General features: G+C 36.0%; 1 protein-coding gene across 14 annotated transcripts in view; it reads left to right on the forward strand.

The window, feature by feature from the left end:
• TCF4 (transcription factor 4) overlaps positions 1 to 20,209 on the forward strand; it is a 347,611-nt gene that overhangs the window by 26,228 nt on the left and 301,174 nt on the right. The gene's annotated exons all lie outside the window — the stretch shown is intronic.

Here is a 20,209-nt window from a genome sequence, read left to right on the forward strand (position 1 = left end):
TGGACAGAGACTTTTCTTACTTGTGAATGTTGTGTCATATAGACTTTATTAGATAGAGAGTTGTTAACTGATTATCTTTATAGCATTTTGTTTATACATTCATTTATCAATTAGTGTAGCAAATTTATTAAGCCCTCACCAAATGTGAAAGATTGTGTGCTTGAGATAGAAAAATTGATGATAAATAACATAGTCCTTGATCTAAAGGAACTCACAGTGAGGGAGATGAACTTCTACGTAAAATGTTATCCTTCTGTATGATAAGTTCTCCATTAGAAGCGTTTATGTATAGGGCACCACTAGGAAATCAGAATCGTTGGAGTAGAGGTAAGTGCTGGAGGACCTTCACTGAGACTGCCGGGTCAGTTGGGCCTTGAAGGATGAGTGGGGAATTTCTATACAGAAGCTGAAGGACAGTTTGAGCTGAGGGAAAAGTGTGTACAATTGTGAGCTTTGCAAATCACAGCTGGTTCTTCAAGACTAGAAATGGAGCAATGGGAACAGGTGGGGGGTGACAGGTTCAAAGTTTGCCCAGGGCCAGGGAGTGAAGGCCAGAGAATGGGAACGCTTTTGGAGCCACAGAATGCTTTGAGAATCCGATGAAAGATAGGACACTTTTCCATAGGAAAATTCTTACAGCATGAGGATTTAATATCTTGCATGCAATTTTGGGAATAAGGATCTAGAGATCCCTTTATGAACATTACAAACTTTCTCTGTGCTTCCCTTCTTGAAAAATAAAGAGAGTGAGTAGATACGATAGGATACAAATGCTCCATTGTGCTGCTTAATGGTGGCAGCAAATGCTCTTGGTAAGCTTGAAGAAAGTTTTTTACTTCATTTACTTAAGGGCCTGGGAGTATATGAGATTGTGCCCAAACTGTTATATTTAAAATTTCCTTGAAGACATGGTTAAAGCAAAATCAGAGAAGACTTGGTAAATACTGGTAAATACCCATACTTCTCAGTTGCCTAGATGCCGAAAAGATTGTATAGCCTTTGATAGAATTTCTTTATCTGTGAGAACAACAGTGCTGCTCATCAGACCTACCGCCTAGATTTGTGAGGATCACGTGCACTCCTCCAAGTACAGCGCTTAGCTCTGGTTTTACCCACAGTCAGAGCTCAATAAGTGTTAGCAGTTAACACTGCTATGAGAGATGAGAAAAATCTGTACTTTCATTTATGTACATTCATCTATGGAGTACTCCCAAATTCTTGAATTCCTTTATTGAAGATGTGAATAGTCTTGCTGCATAAACGTCTGTGGGGTCCCATGTCTGTCTCTGGATCTTCATGGGTCATTTCTTCAAGAATAAAACTTCCTTGTTTGAAATACCCTTCACAACACTGGTTAAGCTCTTCTCAGTGATCGGTTCCATTGCATATTTTCTGTATAAAACAGCAGCAATGGTGTAGATAAGTTAACTAATGAATATTATTATGTGCTTTTTTTTTTTTTTTTTTTTTACAGCTTCTAATATTCAGTGGGGAAATTTTCCTTGTTAAGAGACACTGACAAGGCCAGTTGGCCTAAAATTAGATCCAGCAGCTGTGTTTTGAATCAAGGCCCCACATGTGCACTTCACACTCTTTTCCCGCTGTGCTTGTCTGCTTCTTTATCTTGCTTCAGGGAGCAGCCTTTTTGGGTGAATTTTAACATCCGTGTTTTTCCTGGTACAACCGGAAAGGTGCTTCCATGTGATCATAGGCTGTGTTTATTTACATTCGTGGAATGGCAAAACCCAGAACAACAAAAGATTGATTTCTTTATTTTTATTTATTTTTTTTTTACAAAACCACCCTCTAGTATAACTTTAACTCAGCCTTTACCCATCCCTCCCCCTTCCCCAAATCCCTCAATTATCAATATGAAAGAGAGTATGTATCAAAAATAAAACTCTGGAGCCAAAATCAAGGCACTAGATCATTCTTATGTTTAATTGCTACCAAAATCAGCTTTTTTTAAAAGAAAAAAAAATCCCATGGTTATTTTTGACATTTTTGACAGCTAAAAATAATTTAGGTTGTGTTTTATCAGTTTACATTCAGGAGCCAATGTTAACCAGTGTGAATTTTATAGGTCTTGGTCCCTTTGTATTTCTTTGCCCTACTGTTTGGTTAATAAACATTTTTTAAAGAATATATTCGTATACACAACATTATCATGATTCGGTTTAAGTATCTGTGGTTATAAGTGCACTTCATTTCACCTAATTAAGTTATTTAGTCATTTACACATTAGCAATGTACTACATATTCCACTTTTACAGGAACTTACTTTAATTATACCCACAGTTCTGTTCTGCTCCATTATATCCATAGATCAAGCTGAATAATAGCAGTCTTAAAAGCCATATGCTAAAAGTGATTATAGGTCATTAAGGCCAAATTAAGGTAACATTTCTGATGGCCACGAGCGGAAGTCTAACTAACAATTACTTTTCTCTTTTGCTTTGGGGAACTCATTCTGTTTGGCTTTGATGTTGATTGTCTCATAGTTGAACGCCTGGTGTTTGGCATGTGTTGGTGGTTGCTTTGATCATGCTAATTTTTTCTAGAGGGGAAATATATACAACCATACTTTTTATTTATCCAGAAATCTCTATTCAATGGCTTTACCGCCATCTTTCTCAAAAAATTATGCTTTTTCTTTAGCCCTCTCTCTTCTCACCTGCCATAAAGAATCAAGTGAGCAACCAGTTCTCACAATCTGGGAATATGAATATGAGAATGCGTTTAAGTTACTTTTTTGAATAATGAGAATAAAGTCTGGTTGAACCACTTAGGAGTGACCTAAATAAGTAAATGATGTCCTTCCAACGAAAAAGTCCTGGCTTTATCTCTTTTGATGGGAACTTTGCTTGAAAACAATAACAACAATAACAATCTGGCTTTTAATGAGTCACTATTTAAGTCTCGTTTTGGTTGGCCTAAAATCATTTCTTAAGCAAAAAGGACATCCTTCAGGCTTATCCATATACATTTTATAACCTAAGGATGTGTGACTCTAGTGTTGTTAATTTTCTCTTGGAGAGATACTTAGATTTTTTATGGGATTGAGTAATTCAGGGTTATTTTGTTGATTGTATAGACGTCTAACTAGGGAGATCTACTTTTAATTATCATTATTTGATTACCTTCCAGTTTCATAATCTGTAACTGAAATTAATAAGATTTAAATGGGAAAACTACACTTAAAATATGCCAGTGTGGACTTCTTAATTTGTTGGCTTTTTGTTGGATTAATGAACACTTTCCTATGTATTTAGATTTGGAAGATATACGGTGGTTATACAGATGTTATTGTGGTTTATATGGAACCTCTGCATTTTGGTCGTAAATCTAAGTTTCCACCAGCTCATATAATGTTTTAGTTATTCCCACTTAGAGTGATAGTTCAGTCTGGACATGTGGGTGTAGAAATTGGCGCTTTACTTTTTATGCAAAAAGGGGGGAAATAGGAATATACATTTATATTTTGTGGTATCTGCATTTGAGAAAACCACAGAAGACAAAGCAGTTAGCTGAGGAGGATTGGGGAGAGACTAAAGAATAGTATGATGGAGATGAGACTTCCAAATGTATATCTTTTTGAATTGTTTTGATTCTTGAACCATGTGAATGTATTTTCTCTAACTATATTTAGATGTTTTGGAAACACTAAACAAAAATTTTGGTGATAGTTACAGACATTTTAAATATATTTTGGATTGTTTTGTTCAGAATTTTAATCATAAAATATAGGAAATAAAAAAATGCAATTGAGTGCCATCATCATTATATTCCTATTAGTGCGGTCGTTTTTTCACATTAGTTTTGGGGTAAATTAAACATACTGGATACTCAAGCATAGATTTGGATAATGCAGCAGTATTAAAAATCAGACTGATGACAGACTCTAAGGAATAAAATTGTTGGACTAAATAGGAATTTGTTGGTTTGCAAACTGGCCCCTGAACAAGGAGGGCAAGGAGAGCCTGAAGAAAGAGGCGGACCACTCCTGATTGGTAGGTGGCAGATTTAATAAGCGAGGGAACTTACAAGGCTTGTCTTGGGTGCCTGCAAGTTGGCTAGATCTCCTCACCCGCCTGCCAGAATCTTAAGAGTTATGTAGAGGCCTCAATGGGGTTCAGTCGCATACACAGTCCAGATGGTCCCAATAACACTCTCCTTTCTCAAGGCTGCATCCTTGAAACGACTCCGGCTATGGGAACGGTGGGCGGAATGTACATTCCAAGGACAGGGGAGGGGTGAGGAGCTTCCAGTTGCCCAAGTCCAGCTTGGGGTCAACCGGCGGTTGGGTCTTCTCAATGACCTCCTCCAACAGAACTGTGCAGTTACATAACATATGGCTTAGTCGATTGAGTGGTCTTTGGAGATGGAAGGTACATTATTACGAGTTGGGTGTGACAAAGACATGCGCTCTTGGATGATGAGGAGTTTGTTCCTGGATTCAGGGACTGCAGGAACTTACATAAAGTTGGGAATAGGAGTAGTAAGGGCCAGGGACAAGCTGAATTTTAAATTATTCTTCAAGTACTTTACTCACACTAGAATTATTTTAAGCTGTCAAAATATGACTAAGATGTCAACAAAATTCTCTAAGTTTTCCAGATTTGTAGATGCTAATGCTCTTTAATTGAATAACAGTAATGAAATGAGATGATTCAATAATTTTATTTTAATGAGCAATGTGATTGGTTTTAACCTTTATTTAAGAAAAGAAAGGTAATATGGATATGTGTATTTATTTTACTATGGGAGAAGTTCCTTTTGAAATTCTCAATACAACAGGCCTTTGAACATGAAATTGTACATTGGAGAATTTGTATTTGCTTATTGATAGCTGAAGACCTACATTGTTAACTTGATATCTTTCTTACTTGCATTTATTAATATAATACTATTGGGGAATCATGCTACATTCTTTTTATAGTAGTGTTTTTGCTGATTGATCTAGTCTGAAAATATAACTGAGATGCTAAAGCCATTATCATAGTTCTTAAACATTATTATTCTTGAACAAGGGATGTGAAATACAGAGCAGTGTGGAAAAAAATGCTGTTCTGGAAAACCACTGAATCCTTTTAAAGTCAAAGAGATTAAACAATTTGGAATTTGAAAAGAAATCACATTGAAAGATAAAGGTATATAAGCTCACTTAACTATTAATGATACAAATTAAATCTGCAAAGAATTAAAAGCGTCTTTGTTAATGGTAGAAGACACATGCAATTAATAAGGACATTACTTCTCATTTGGGGTTACGTTGCCCTCTCATTTATTAATATCTGTTTAAACTACAAATAGAAAGAACTCCATTTTTACCAGACTTCTTGTCACAAGACTCAGTCTCTAAAGAGAAATATCGTTGATGGAAAACCAGAAAGGCTAAATAGATGTATTTGGTCTCACAGGCAGTCCATTAATTTGCTCAAATTAAATATTATCTTTAAATATTGAAAGGTTAAATGTACACTGATAATGGATTTAGACAGCTATTAAGCTGTAATTGCTTTCTAATGCAGTTACTAAAAGACATTTGATATAACATATTGAGAAGGAAGGATTAGGGACTTCTCTCTACCTCGGTTTTAACTGGGAGTTTTATAGCTTTAATTCTGGGAGTCGTAGGAATTGGATAACAACAATTTTTATGAGAAGGCATACAGTATACATAAAATATGCAGCAGGCAGGTTGTCGGGGGGCTGCATTTGGTATAGTATACTTCATTTGCAGATCTGCTGCATCAGTATTATCCAGTGAGCTCTCCACCCCAAATATTTTTCTATTAGATAAAAGTCAAATTTCTGAAAATGTTACCAGTTTATGATTTCTACCCATCTAAATTAAATTACTGTGTTTTGTGCCCTGGATATGTGGATACACTAGTGACCAAATTAATTTGGAAACTTCTCAGTCTGCTGGAGAGTTGCGTCTAGCTCAGGTAGTCAAACTGATGGCTTTCACTGGCTGGATAGGCAGCTTTCTTTTTCATATTTGCATTGTTTGAATTTGGAGGGTGTTGTTTTCGTGTCTTTATAGGTTGTGTCATGGGAGTTGAGTTTCCAGGTTTAACAAATTGTTGGTAACGCAAGAACACGTGCTGATTGATTTAGTCAATCACTTGCCTCTAAAGTTCAATGAAAGGCCAAAAAAATTTTTGGAAGGAAATGTAAAGGAAAGCTAGCTCTTCTAAACATCTTTTTCCTTGTGAATTATTTAAACATAATCAAAGTGTGAGGATGCATCAGGAAAAAATTACCTGCAGTTAAGATATCAAGCCAAAGTATTTTTGAATTGAATAAAGAAAGAGAAAGATACACCCTGCTGTTGATCCCTGTCACTCATCAGATTTTTGTATTAATAGGCAGCCTCTGCTATTTGTTGGCTAATCTAAACTGTTTTATATTAACATTTTGGTTTAGGTCCCTTTTATTTAGAATTCACTTTGGTCTCAAAAACCCATATAGGGGGATAAGTGTGTGTGATGGTCTGCTCTGGGGCCTGGGAGAGATGTTTCGATTCCAGGTAGTGCCAGGGCCGCTGCATGGCGCCCCCTGGAGGTGTGCATGCATCACTGCACATGGCCACCCTGTTTGGAGCCCTCAGAGAAGAGTGTGATGATAACCATGCTTTTCATTGGGATTCTGAGGTACTTTCACAAATATTTTTTAATCCTTTTAGATCCTCAAAAGTAGCTTGTTTATTTCAGTTTTATAAACAAGAAATCATGTTCCAAGAGGTCTTATAGGTGACTTGCCTAATTTAAAGCAGAGTAAACATGAATATAAGATAAGGCGGAATATAAAAAGTAGGAATTTCAAATGCCATAGGATTACAGAGGGAGACCCTACCCCTTCCATTGTCTGTAACCAGGGAAGAATTTATAGGGAAGTTGAATTCAATGCGTACTCTTTATTAATAAAACCTGTAATATACCCCTTAAAATTTTTCCTGCTTCCAAAAATGGATGTTCTACTTTCTCCCCTCAACCTTATTCCACACTAAAATTTAAAGAATAGAAAATTACATCTGTAAATTTTACTGAGATAGTTAAGTACGGAATGTAATTGTGTTACTCACAAGTGTCTAATGTAGAACACTTGTAATCCTTTAAAGTGGAATTAGAGTTCTATCTTCTCAATATACTATGCTGACTTTAGGGTTCAGTCATTAAAGCTGTTCAATAAATCTTTCAAAAAAATTCTGAGCCACATTATATTTTGTAATTTAATAAATATTTACTAGCTAATTGTAATTTTTCTTTAAATATGTATTTTCAAAAATTTGTTTAATAATATGACTTTAATATACTTTGGGCTCAGACCTACTTACCTTTCTCTCTCTTTCCTTCCTCCCTCCCTTCCTTTCTTCCTTCTTTTTTTATTTATCTTCAGAATATCATCTCTCGCTTTTCTTTCTATTTCCCTTAAAATAAAGTAAATGGAAAAATTGGATTCCATTGGATTGGGCTTGATATTGTCTAGGGTTATAACATCCTAGTCCTGTGAGGCTTACTTTAAGACTTGCATATTTAATACAGCCTTTAAGTCTTTTATTTCATCTACAGAGGCTGAGAGCAGCCCCTAGCTTCACCACACTGAAAGCTTTGAATATTATGATATACCATACTACTCATTCTTGATATTTACTGATCCACTATGTACACAGTAGACTGTAGAGCTTCATAAACTTTTCCACCCAAACTGAAGACAGAGAGTAAATACATAAACACGGGGAGCTCGGAGACTTGGCTGACAGTTGCCACCCAAAGCTTGAAATTTATTTGCATGCTGGTACAAAAAATATCCATGAAGTTGAAGCTTAAGGAGACGTCTGATGTTTGCTGTGTATCCGGTCTCATTGTGTATTCCAGGGTGCTCTGTCCATACACCCGGATGGAAAGCACAGTTTTAAAACAGTGCTGCTGGGAATTGAAGGATATATTTGCAGAAGTCACAGTCATCATTCATTCCATGCTGCTCTGCCTTCTCTCCTGTTAAATACTGTGAGAGTCTTCATCTTAGGGTTTATTAGAAGCAAACATTGTTCCCTGAATGAAGTTCAGACAACAAAACTACCAAAAGAGGACTGCCCTAGGTGGCATCATTTTCTTACGAATTATTCAGATACTTTGGTTGATGGCAAATGTGGAATTTTCTTGATGTCTCTGTAAAAATGAGCTATGTCTTTTCATATGAAAACCTTCTTTTTTGTGTTACTAAATAGTGGAAATTCTTGGGGAAAAAAATATATACCTGAAACAGGATTTGATACCTATGATTCTTTCTCCTTCTGTGGTTTGTGATCTTAGTGTGACATCCATGAGTACCAATGTGAGCAGAGAACAAGTGGAGAGAATACCCTGGAAGTTTTGTGTCTTACTTTATGGGGACTATGATTGCTTCTCTTGCTGTGCCATTCATTTCTGATTTAAATATCTAATGATTCTCATCAAACAACATTTAAACTTTCTATGAGATCCTGTAAGTGTTCCTTTAGATCATATTATGAGTAACAATGGATGAAATGAGCTGCAGTGGAGAGGCTGCGTTCAGTCTCGGGGCTCTGCAGCTGTCTGTGATGGCAGCAGAACACGTCAGTTGAACTGCAGCCATCCACTTAGTGGCATTTTGCCCATGAAACAATGTATAAAGCAGTATTACTGGGACATACTGAGACTGTGTGTTTCATTTCTGCATCATTTTCAGGTTCAGCACTGGCATGTTCTGTGGTCTGCCCTTTTCTCTTCTTGGCAATTAAAAAAAAACTGAGTACTTTAAGGCGGTGTTAGCAACATGAATGAAATTACTCAAGAAATGCCTCTTCCATGTTTGAAAAATTGGTCACAGACCAGTAATTAATTTATTTTAAAGTGCATTAATCTTGAGGTGACAAAGATGTATAATGGTCGCTAATTTTCTAAGATAGGTGTAAAGTCTTTCCCATGTCATAAATGTCAGGATTAAATGTAAATTATTTATAATATATTAGCGACCTTATTCATAAGCTATATTCAATGTATCAGAGATTTAATTTAGCTTAATTTTAACCATCATTTCTGAGTGGGAACTAGGGTGAGGCACTCTGCTAATTTCTGTAAGGAATGAAAAGATGGGCACAAAGTAGTTCCTGACCTCACAGAGCTTCCTACCGCATGGTTGGAGACAGAGGTATCAGCAAATGGGGGTACTAGACCTGGTTAGAGACAGAGGTATCAGCAAATGGGGGTACTAGACCGAGTGAGATAAGATATTTGAAGGAGCTAAGTAGTGGAGGCTTCGCATGTACAAAGCCCTCAGTAATGATTGTTGAAGTAAAGTGTGTTAAAGAATTACCTTTGAATTTCGTTTATTTGTATGTCACCATCAACTTCCTGAGAGCTGACTGAAAATGGCGATTGCCATTTATGTTGTTTATTCTAACCCTCCTAGGGCTTAATTCAGCGAGAATGGACAGTTTTTCCAGTTTTCCGACCAGAAAAGGTAGAAGCCAGAAGGTGTTTTTTTTTCTTTGTGCTTTTTCATTTAAATCTTAGTTTGCTCATCTTGTTTTTTCCTCCAGGGTTTTGGGGAGGAAGATATATTCTGAAGTGTATTTTAAATAAGTTGAGGAAAGTAAATTGTCAAGTGTGAAGTGCAAGGTTAATCCGTGTCCAGGGGAGACAGTGAAAGACACCTCAGAGGTAAAGAGCAATAGAGTCAAAAGGAACGTTGCAAGTTTCTTGTGGAGACGGGAAATGTGAGAACTGTGACTATGCTTGATACAGGTTGGAGGGGACATGAGTAGTGGGTAGGAGGCTATGTTCCAGAGTTAGAATGTAAACTTTGAAGCCTGGCTCTGTCATTCATCAGCTGTGTGACCTTGGAAAAGTTACTCTACCTCTCTGAGTCTCAGTTTGCTTATCTGTAAAATGGCAAGAGTAATAGTATCTACTTCACAGATTTGTGAGGAGTAAATAAATGAATCCATTTAGAGCACTGACCACAGTGCTACATATTTTTAAAAAAACTAATAATATTAGCTATGATTGATTATATGTGCCACATTATGGAGGGGAAGAATGATTTTCAGGGTATGCTAAAGAGTAACATATAAAGATTTTTTTGGTGTTGGGCATTTTGGTCCCATGGAAGTAAGGAGAGAATGGACGTTTCATTGAAAACTATGAAGCACTAAACGTTAAACAAGGAGATTTTTTGAGATAAGCATAATGATTTTGATTCACATATTTTAGGAAGTGGGGCAGAACAGATACCTGATTCAGTCCGTTTTTATTGGAATCAATGAAAAGGGATACATAAAGATTTAAGAGGAGGGGGACGTTCTTTTCTCCACAGCTGGTCATGAGCCCAGTGTAGTTGGCAGTAAAATGGATTGTTTGGAATGTGTCCCTAAATCCTGTAATTTAATTTTCATTATTTATATAACACAGTCAGGATACGTGGCACTTTGCTACACACACACACACGACCAAATTTTTGGCCTGTGTAATTTCACCAAAGAAGATGCTGTAACTGAAATATTTGTACCTACTAAATTAACGGCAGCTTGGTAACGTACCACCGCCGAGTCCCATGGTCCTAATCAGCAAGGGGGAGCATATGGTTGGAAGTGAAATAAGGGACCCAGAGACTAGAGTAAATAGTGTTGGGATGGTACTGGGGCTCATGCTATACCACATGTAAAATCAGGGTCTTTGAGGCGTCTAGAAAAACCAGTGTTTGAATATTGAAGTTAGAGAAAATAGCAACCAAGTTGGATGCTACTGCATAAGAGGAGGATATGAAAATAATTATTAAAATAGTTTGTCTTGTGTAGCATTTAACTTATTTTATATGCTTTTAGAAAGTGTGTCTAAGAGAAGATGGAGTAAGATTTCTAGAAAACTCTAGACATCCAACTTGGAGAATCTGCAGATTCCAGCAAGTGCTTCATGTTCACGCTTCCAACATTAGTGGCCCCTCAGTAAATCGTATCAACTTCTGGAAACCAGGAGTTGTTCTCACGGTGATGGCACTGGTTATGTTAGAAAAGTGCATGATTTATTGGACTTGATTATTCTCTGATTATGGTTCTTGGTTTTCAAGAAGAGTCATCCAGGCCAGGAGTAAGCTAATAATTTATTGCAAGGGGCAGAAGGTAGTTTCACAATTGGCTCAGTAGTTTTGGATTGAGTAAAAAAGATATTCTGGAGATGAGCAAGAGGAATGAGAATTGAGGACAGTGCAATCATTCAGGGTCAAAATTTATTCACCATATGCTAGCATGCTCTGAGGAACTCGAAATAATAAATTATTCTGACTCCACTCCTGGGCAAGCTTCCTGGGCGGCTAAGAATCTAATTATTTTACAAATCATTTAAGTTGCTGACCACGGCTTGGAGATTACTACCTAAGCGAAGATTACCACCTAGATGGAGTGTCTTCTTCCCTGGGATCCCCTTTCAGAATTGTCTGAAAACAGAGGAATAAATCCACATGTTAATCCTTAAAATAAACCAAGAACAATAGGCCCAGTACATCATTTCACACATTTTCTATCTCAAGAAATTGGGATTCACATCTTATCCTAAATTTTACATATTCACATTTTTAAGCATCACTCAGACTTGTTCAAATTACTGAGCAGAGCAAGAGTTTCATCTGAATACATAGAAGATCACTGGGTTTTTGAAAGGGGGAGAAGGGGATGCTGAGGTCACAAAACCTCACTCAGCTCCCTGGTTGTGTGGCCAAGAAGATGAGCGCTACGCCATTCGACGGGAATTTAAATTCTGGACGAAATTGATAAAACAGAATTGTTTTTTTATGTCCTCCTGCTTGTTTTTATACATCACCAAATCACTGCACAAATGGCAGTTTGTTTTTTCAAAGAGGTCTGGGCCCAGAGCGGCAGGTCACAAAACAAGGATTTTATAGCATTGTTTTTCAGTCTCTTTTGGCTGTGTTGAATTTCCCTGGGCAAAAGTTTTCTCACAACTCTTTCAAAGAGTGCATCAAAAATATGGCCCAGGAAATGCTGAAAGTCTTAGAAAATTTAGGTGTAGACAAAGCTTTGTTAGAGAAGTTTGCACCTGTTTTTTTTTTTTTAATTCCCTTCTTAGAAGCTTTTCTAATCCTTAAATCCTTCACACAATGGGTATAAATAGATAACAGTGGTATTCGTAGATGGCTAGCTGTAAAGCTGTATATTGACTAGATCTACAGGATGTCAAAACAACTAGACATTTTAATAGATTTGGTCAAATAACTGACCAGTTCAGTCTGACCCATCAGAGTGTTTTATTGTAAATATAAGCGCGGATGTCGGTTTGACAGAAATTGTATTCACAGAATAATTTATAATGTGATTTTGAAATGCGCTCAGCCATAGCCTTTTAGGAATCCTGTCATAGAATATTATTTTATACCATCATATTTTAAAAAGGACAATACTGATACCATTGAATAGGAAAAGTGCAATTAAGCTGAAGTGCGTTTTTCGATGGCAGTACAGTCTGCCTTGCTTCAGCAAGGAAGGTGTTTGAAGTTTAAAAACTGTAAAAGTGGATTTGTAGTAAAGCTCTGTGCGTTTTAAAGTACTAGTGACTCAACAGCTGTTGGGAATCCGTCTGGAAGCGGCATGGAACTTTGGAGAATGTTTCTCCTCAGGAGCTGGAACTTGATCCTCCCTCAGCCCACACAATGCAGCATCCGTGCTTCGCTTTCTCCATTCTTTCTTTTCCTCATTTTTCCCCTCTTCACTTACTCTGATTGATGGAAACACGTGCTGGGAGCTTTCTCTGACATTCTTTCCAAACACTGAGAGTATGAAATGTTATGGTGGTGCGATGTCTATTTTTGAAAGTAGGACTGTTAATGTAAAGCCTGTGTTGATATATTGGGCTCAATGATAATGGTGAAGTTATTATAGCCTTCAAAGCTGAAAATTTATTATTTTTCTCACCTACTTTTGGTTGCTGATACTTGATCAGAGGAACATGCAGTGCATCTGGTTAATTTGGGGGCCCTTATTTGTAGACTCTTAAAAGTTAGACTTTATCTTTATACCTTCTGCAGGCACTCTTCTATGATTGAAAAAGAAGTAGAAATATAATCCATGACAGACTCACTTGGCCACTTCTTGTTTCCTAGTTGCTTGCATTATCACTATTAATGTTTACAATGAAGATGTTTTTGTAAACGTTGATTTATTATTGTGCAAATACAGTAAAAACAGTTTCGTCTGTTGGGACTGCTCATCATGACTCTTTTTTTACTTTTAAACATGTAATTCATAGTTATTCTTGTTTTGACATCTGTATTTTAAAATGTTAAATGTCTTTTTATGTAGGAGGTCACATTGGATTTAAAAAGACAACAGAAATTGGTGGTAAGCAGTGTGCAGCCCTGAATGGAACTCTTAAGTCATGAAAAGAACCTGTGGGTGAAATTATTTTCCAGTCTGTCTTGCTATAGCATTAAGTTCCTTAGAGGCAGGTTCCGTGTCCCCTGAATCATTGCTGTATCCCATGTTCCTGGTATGTTGTCTGGCTCAGAGAAGTTATTGAATTGTTACTCACTCCATGGGTGAATGAAAAAATGAATGGGTCAACTCAGCACTGAATTTAACAGTGAGATTTCATTTCCTTGGCACCTGTTGTTTGACTGAAAGACAAAACTGGTAAATGTTTTTGGTCATAAATGATCAAAAAATTTATCTGTGTGCTAATGTGGAAGAGAGTTGTATGGATACATACATATACACAATCATAGTTAATAGTTCGGTGGCGCTTCCTGTGTGTCAAGCAGAGTTCCAAGCACATTCTATATAGAATTCTATATAGAAATGTATGTGATCTTCACACCCATTTGGTGAGGTAGTGACTATGATTATCCCTGCTTTGCAGATCAGGAAACTGAGGCACACATACACTAAGTCGCTTTTTTCTAAGCTTTGAATTGGCTGAGCCCAGCTTTGAATGTGAACGGTCTGGTTCTCAAGTCCTTGCTCGTAATCATGACTTGCCACTACCTCTGACAGTCTAGCACATGCACCTTCTATATAACACATGAGCCTGTGCGTGGTTTGTCTTATTTGCTGCGGAAGCTCTCTAGAAATATGCTGAAATTTAAATGTTATCAAAAAACTCTTGTATCTGCTCTCTGAGCATGGATCTCATCATTTTTGCTTGCTTATTCTCATCTTTAGTGCTAATAGGTATGTATGTTGGTTTCTCTAAATTGTTAGATTATGGACCCGAGGGCAACAGGTGATGAACTTCCGCCTCATAAAGATTCAGCTACTGCCTTTAGGAATTTACTTAGAAAGCACTGAGTATGCTTACAACATACTCACAGAATTTGGTCTTCATTTGTGGTAGATGTGTATAAAAATGTATAATTATGATCTGACCTTAAGAAACTTACAGTGAGGTCGGGGAGATACACAGAATCTCTAAGAAGAAAATAAGTTCCTAAAAGAGAAAGCGTGGAATCTTGGAATTTTACTCTTGTGAGGGATGTTGGGAATCATCTCGTCTAAGCCTCACACTGGTGAGGCAGTTAAGCAAAATCCTTTGGATCAGGAGAGTGCAGCTTTAGAAGGAGTTATTTAACCCCTCTGTGACTCATTTTTCTTTCCTCGAAAATGGGGTGATAATAATATTCAGCTCCCTAGTCTATTCTGAGGGTTAAATGAGGGAATAAACGTACATGGAGTACTTAGAACAGTTCTTGCACACAGGAAGTGCTTAATAAATATTTTCGTTGAAGTTATCATTTGATAATTGAGGGAATTGAATCCCAGAGAAATTAAATTACTTACTCAAGGTTAACCCAGCTAGCTAATGACAGGGCTAGGACGGCAATCTTGACACACGTATAGTCTGTGCTTTTAGCATGTTCAAAAGAATTATTGTGAAGCAAGCTTCCATTTGACAAGTAATAATACATAATTTCCGCATTACCTTGGATCCTGAATATATGCTGAACTTTTTGCTGTCCTTCATTTTTATTTTGGTGGAATATATATTGGGCTGATTTTTAAAACATGGTTATATGCCAAATTTATGGGAAGGAAAAAAAAGCCTAAGCGTACTTTTTTTCATACATAATCCAAATTTCAAATGTATTAATTTTACCGAATGCCATGGCAACATACGTATCTGTTTTTCAGTTCATGAAAGGTATTTTGGGAATTAGTGGCTCCTGCGTGCTTGAGCATTTTCGTCTTTCAGCTATAGAAATACGCTATGTATCCTCTTCATTTTGTGTTTGTGCTTCTATTCAAAATGAGAATAAAAGCAGTTAGTTTCTGGGTTGTAGTATTCTGCAGTGAGCGGTGGCTTTCTAAAACAGTCACACCTTGACTGAAATGAAAACTCTGCCGTATCATAAAAGATATTCTAATTACTGCATCTAGTTAAAAGGAGAATAAATCACTGGGAGATTATTTTAAGTGCCTTAAATATAATAAAGAAGAATAATGGACAGTGAACAGCTTGACAAGTTTGATGAATTCAGACTATGGCTGATTTCTGCTGCTTTCTACTGGAAAAGGAGAGCTTTTTTACTTTCTTGATATATTGTCGAAGGTAATTTTTGTTGCAGAAGGTAAGGGAAACCTTATCTTTGTGAGCACTTGGCATGTACTAGGCGTTAGCCAAGGCAGTCTATTATCTCATTTAATCCTCCCCTGTCTTGTAGATAACATTATACCCATTTACATCTGAGAAAAGTGAGGCTCAGAGAATTTAAATAATCACCTCAAGGTACACAGTTGCTGAGTAGGATCTGGTGTGAAGACTTATAGGGTTGGGCATCAGCGCCCATGCCCTTTTCCTTTATTATGTTATCTCCATTGTCACAGAGATACTAATTTCATCCCCTTTCATATAGAATGGTTGTGTCCCAAAGAGTTTAATTTCTTTGAGCCTCTGTAAAATGGGGACAATTGGGTCACCATGAGTATTAAAGAAAAAAACACGTGTAAACCTCTTTGCTCAGTGCTTAGCATACAGCAAATGGAGAATGCCTGGGGGATTTTATTTTTAAGAATCACCAGCTGACAAATGATGTGTTCCCAGCTGAGCATAACTTTAGGTTATGTTTAATTAATTAAATATTCAGTTGTGTTGGTAAATTCAAAATTATGTCTGTTTCTCAAAATGTATCTTACAGAATAAAATGGTGATAGAATTGATAAAAGTAGCATGAATTTTCCATTGAACTTGCCTTCATAAATGTATAAAAATTTAATTAATGTGGACACAATAGCAATGCTATTGTGATAAATTGCGTGTGCATGTGTTTGCATATATATGTGTGTGTGTTGGTCATTGCTCTGTCTGTAGGAGGGTAAAAATGTAAATGGTTGGAAAATTAAATCAGAAGCAAATATTCTTTTATGTTTGCATTACATTGTCTCTTTAAAAAGAATGTTATTACTGGTAAAGTATTTTCCAAACACTTTTTATCCATGTCGTAAATATGAAACATCTTCTTTGGTGGCTTCCACAGTTATTTGTATCTCTTTTACAGTGCATTTTGGATACCAGTTTGCAGATTTTTTTTCTTATTTTTGCAAACAAAGTACAAGTACACTTAATTCCAAACACATAAAATACAGACCTTCTCTTAGGGCAACTGCCTGCCACTATGGAGAAGATATGTGTCTTAAATAACAGTCAAGCAAATTAAGTTTAAGATTCCACGTGGATGTTTAACTCTATCCATATTCAGCATGCCATTGATGGCATTTATGGAAACTCTACTCATGTACACTCATAGAAACAAACTCTTCTTTGCTACCATTTTCACAGACTTTTAATATTTCTTCTTTAAATATCTTTTGAACTAAAGAGTAATATAACATCATATATTCCTATGCTTATATTTTTAAACCTAATTTTCATACATTCACATTTATAGATATGCACAAATACTGGGCTTACTAACTTTTCCCTCATGTTCAAATATAAAATCTTACAAAATCTTCCACTTTCAACACATTCATTCAGTTATATTCAGGGTTTTTTTGTTGGTGCTGTGGTAGTAAATATAAATCGAGATCAATGGTGGTCGTAAGTCTTAGTCAAGCATAGGTGGAAAAGTATATGAGTGTTATTACCTAATGGTTTTTCTAACTATGTTAAATAATGTCACATTCTCTCTTCCTTTGACATGTTGAATCAGCTGAAGAGATAACTAAGTATGGAAGGATGAGTGTGGCTTCATAATCAGGGATGAACCTGTTATGATCCATCTGGATCCAATAAGCTGACGAATTATTTCACAATTGCATTATTAAGTGAGAATACTATTAGTTTTGTAGCTGAGGTGCAGATAGATAAGCTCATCTTTCTTGATCTTTTATAAATTTTTATTGTAAATTATATAACTACTTACTCTGAAAAATTTGCTTTTGTCATTGATTTGTTCCTGAGAAATATGCTTACAAATGTATGCATAAACATTTAAAGAACAGATTCACTAATGGGCCAAAATCTAAAGTGGTGGCATTAAAATTATTTTTATTAAGAAAAGAGAATTTATTGTTGAGAATATTCAGTTCAGATATAGATTAAGATATCTTAATCCTATGAAATATATATATAGGTATCTGTGTTTTTAAATATTGTGTGGCTACCATATCAAAATGATCATGCTTTTCTAACTTAGAATCATTTTGATCAGATTAGCTGAACTAGGATAACATGAGAAGCAAGAAAAAGGAATCCTAAAATTGTGATTACTACATTAAAAGTGCAATTTGCAATGTAAAATGCCAGATAAAGTTTAAATAATGTTAAAGATAATAATGTGTATAATGAAATCAAGAAAAGAACATTTAACAGGAATTTCTTTTTCTTTCTAGTTGTGTGAAGCAATAGGGGATCTTTGCATTGCCATTATTACTCGATGGTGGCATTTTCGAATTCAGTGGTCTTCAAATAGTGTATTGTGGACTTCACTATGGGAAAGAGATACATTTCTTATATACACACGCACAAACACTCAATGACCTCAGCTATGGTCGAGATCTTCTTCTTAAAATGTATTCTTTGTTTTGCTGTATTCCTTTTTTCTGTTAAATAAAATAATTTGAACAAAACGAATATGGAACATAGTCTTTCAAGGGAATAATCAGTGATTGAATTTTTGAAGTGGAAAGGATGAATGAAGTCTTGAGGACATAGAAGAAGTCTTGAAAGACCAAAAACACTGATTTATTGATAAAAATAGACATTTATGAAAGAGAAGTTGTACCCTTTCCTTTGCTTTCTCAGTTGTGAGATTTTTACATGTCCAAGTCTTTATGCTTGTGAAAGAGGGACGTATTTATTGACTTATTTATATAGCTACCTGCCTATATGAAGAATAGTAAAGCCATATGCAAGGAATTTCTCTAACTTGTTGCAAAAATGTAGTAATAATGGCTTTTATAATTCCTCAGAAATATGGTTACACTCTTGATTAGGCAAACTGGAAGAGTGGTATCAGGTAATACAAAATACCAAAAAAAGAAAATTACATTTCTCAGTAATGAAGACCTGCAAATAAGTAAAGATGTTTGTAACCAGTCAAAACAGTGTCATCAAATTCATGAGTTAAACTTAATGGTATCAGGCAGCCATTGAGCATCCATTTACTCTTCTGTTAGACAAAATACCATAATTATTTAGTGAAAAATGTTCTATCCTTTGTTTTTAAGATGTTCTCTCTGTTTTTGGGGTTCTGCAGATTTCCGGTGTTATGTCTACATCTATTTTTAAATTTATTCTTCTTTAATGTGCTGATTTTGTATCTTTCAAAAATTCAGAAAACGTCTTAACAATGTTTTGTGTATTGGCTTTTCCTCATTCTCTCTGCTTCCTTTATGGAACTACTCTTAGAAGGTTTTTGGAACTTTTCATTCTGTACTGTGTCCCTTTTCTATCTATTTTATATTTTCTCTCTTTTTTACCTTTGTTTCATCCACTAGAATATAAGCTCTTTTAAGGTTGAAGGCTTTGTTTTGTTCAATAATATATACCAAGTGTTTGCAAGAGTGGTTCACTCAGAATGGATGCACAATGCACAATGGAAGTATTTGTCAAATGAATGAATGATTTCTACATAATCTCTTCTGTTCTATTTTTTAGTTAAATTAGCTTTCATTATGTCTAATCTGCTGTCTAACCCAAGTTCTATTTTCCTAATTACAACGGCTGTATTTTTAATTTGTCGATGTTCTATTTGTTTCCATTTCAAACTTGTCCTTTCGTTTTGATTTCTTTCCCTTCATTTTCCTCTGTTAACATTTTAAATACATTTGTCGTTTTAGTTTCTTTCAAATTATTCTATTTGTCAAGATCTTGGGGTGCTAATCTTCTTTTGTGTGTCTGCCGACTCTTTCACAGTGGATTGCTTTGCATATGTCTCTTATTTTTGATTGTGAGCTCATCTTCATCCGGGGTGTTCGTATTCTGTGGAAGTCTCAGATGCTCTGGGTTATAGGAGTGTTTTTACAAAGTGGTTTAATGTTAGCTTCTGCCTGTTCCCAGCAGTTTCATTGGTCTGGGATCAGATTTTATGTTAATTTTATGGATTGGGCTTCCCAAATTGCAGATAGTATAAATTTAGATTCTGCGGTTACATATGGAAAATGATTAGAGGTTTGAATACTCCTAGGCAACTCTCTTTGCCCACCAGAGCTCTTGCCCAAATCATGTTTCCTTGCCACTTCCCTAAATCAATGACTTGGAGACAGTAGCCTTCCCAAATCCTTGGCTTTGTGCAGTAGTTGCAGGAACTGTTGCTCTGTGGGTATTAAAACTCTAGCTGCTACGCCTGAGATATGCCTAACATGGCTGTATTTGTTCTGTTGCTTCACTCTGAATTTAGTGTTGAGGGTAAGACACTGGTATATCAGCAGAATGACCAACATGAAAAGTCCTGGGCAAATCTGGATGGTTTGTCACCCTAATCTGGGATCCCTTCCAGAGACCAAAGGAATCATTTCAAAACTTTCCTACTTTGTAGCCTCTTAGCTCAGGCACCGACTATGGTGTACAGTCAGACTTCTTTGTGAGGACATATTTTAATATATCCAAATAGTAAATATAAATATCAATCTATTTAAAAAGAGGGCCTTGAAAGAATTCTAGTGCTATTGGGTAGGAAAAGTACCCCCAACCAGAGAAAGGGTCTAGGAGCATCATCAAGACTTATTTTATTT

Source organism: Equus quagga, chromosome 9 (genome assembly GCF_021613505.1).
Source record: "Equus quagga isolate Etosha38 chromosome 9, UCLA_HA_Equagga_1.0, whole genome shotgun sequence".
In the NCBI taxonomy this organism is placed as follows: Eukaryota; Metazoa; Chordata; class Mammalia; order Perissodactyla; family Equidae; genus Equus; species Equus quagga.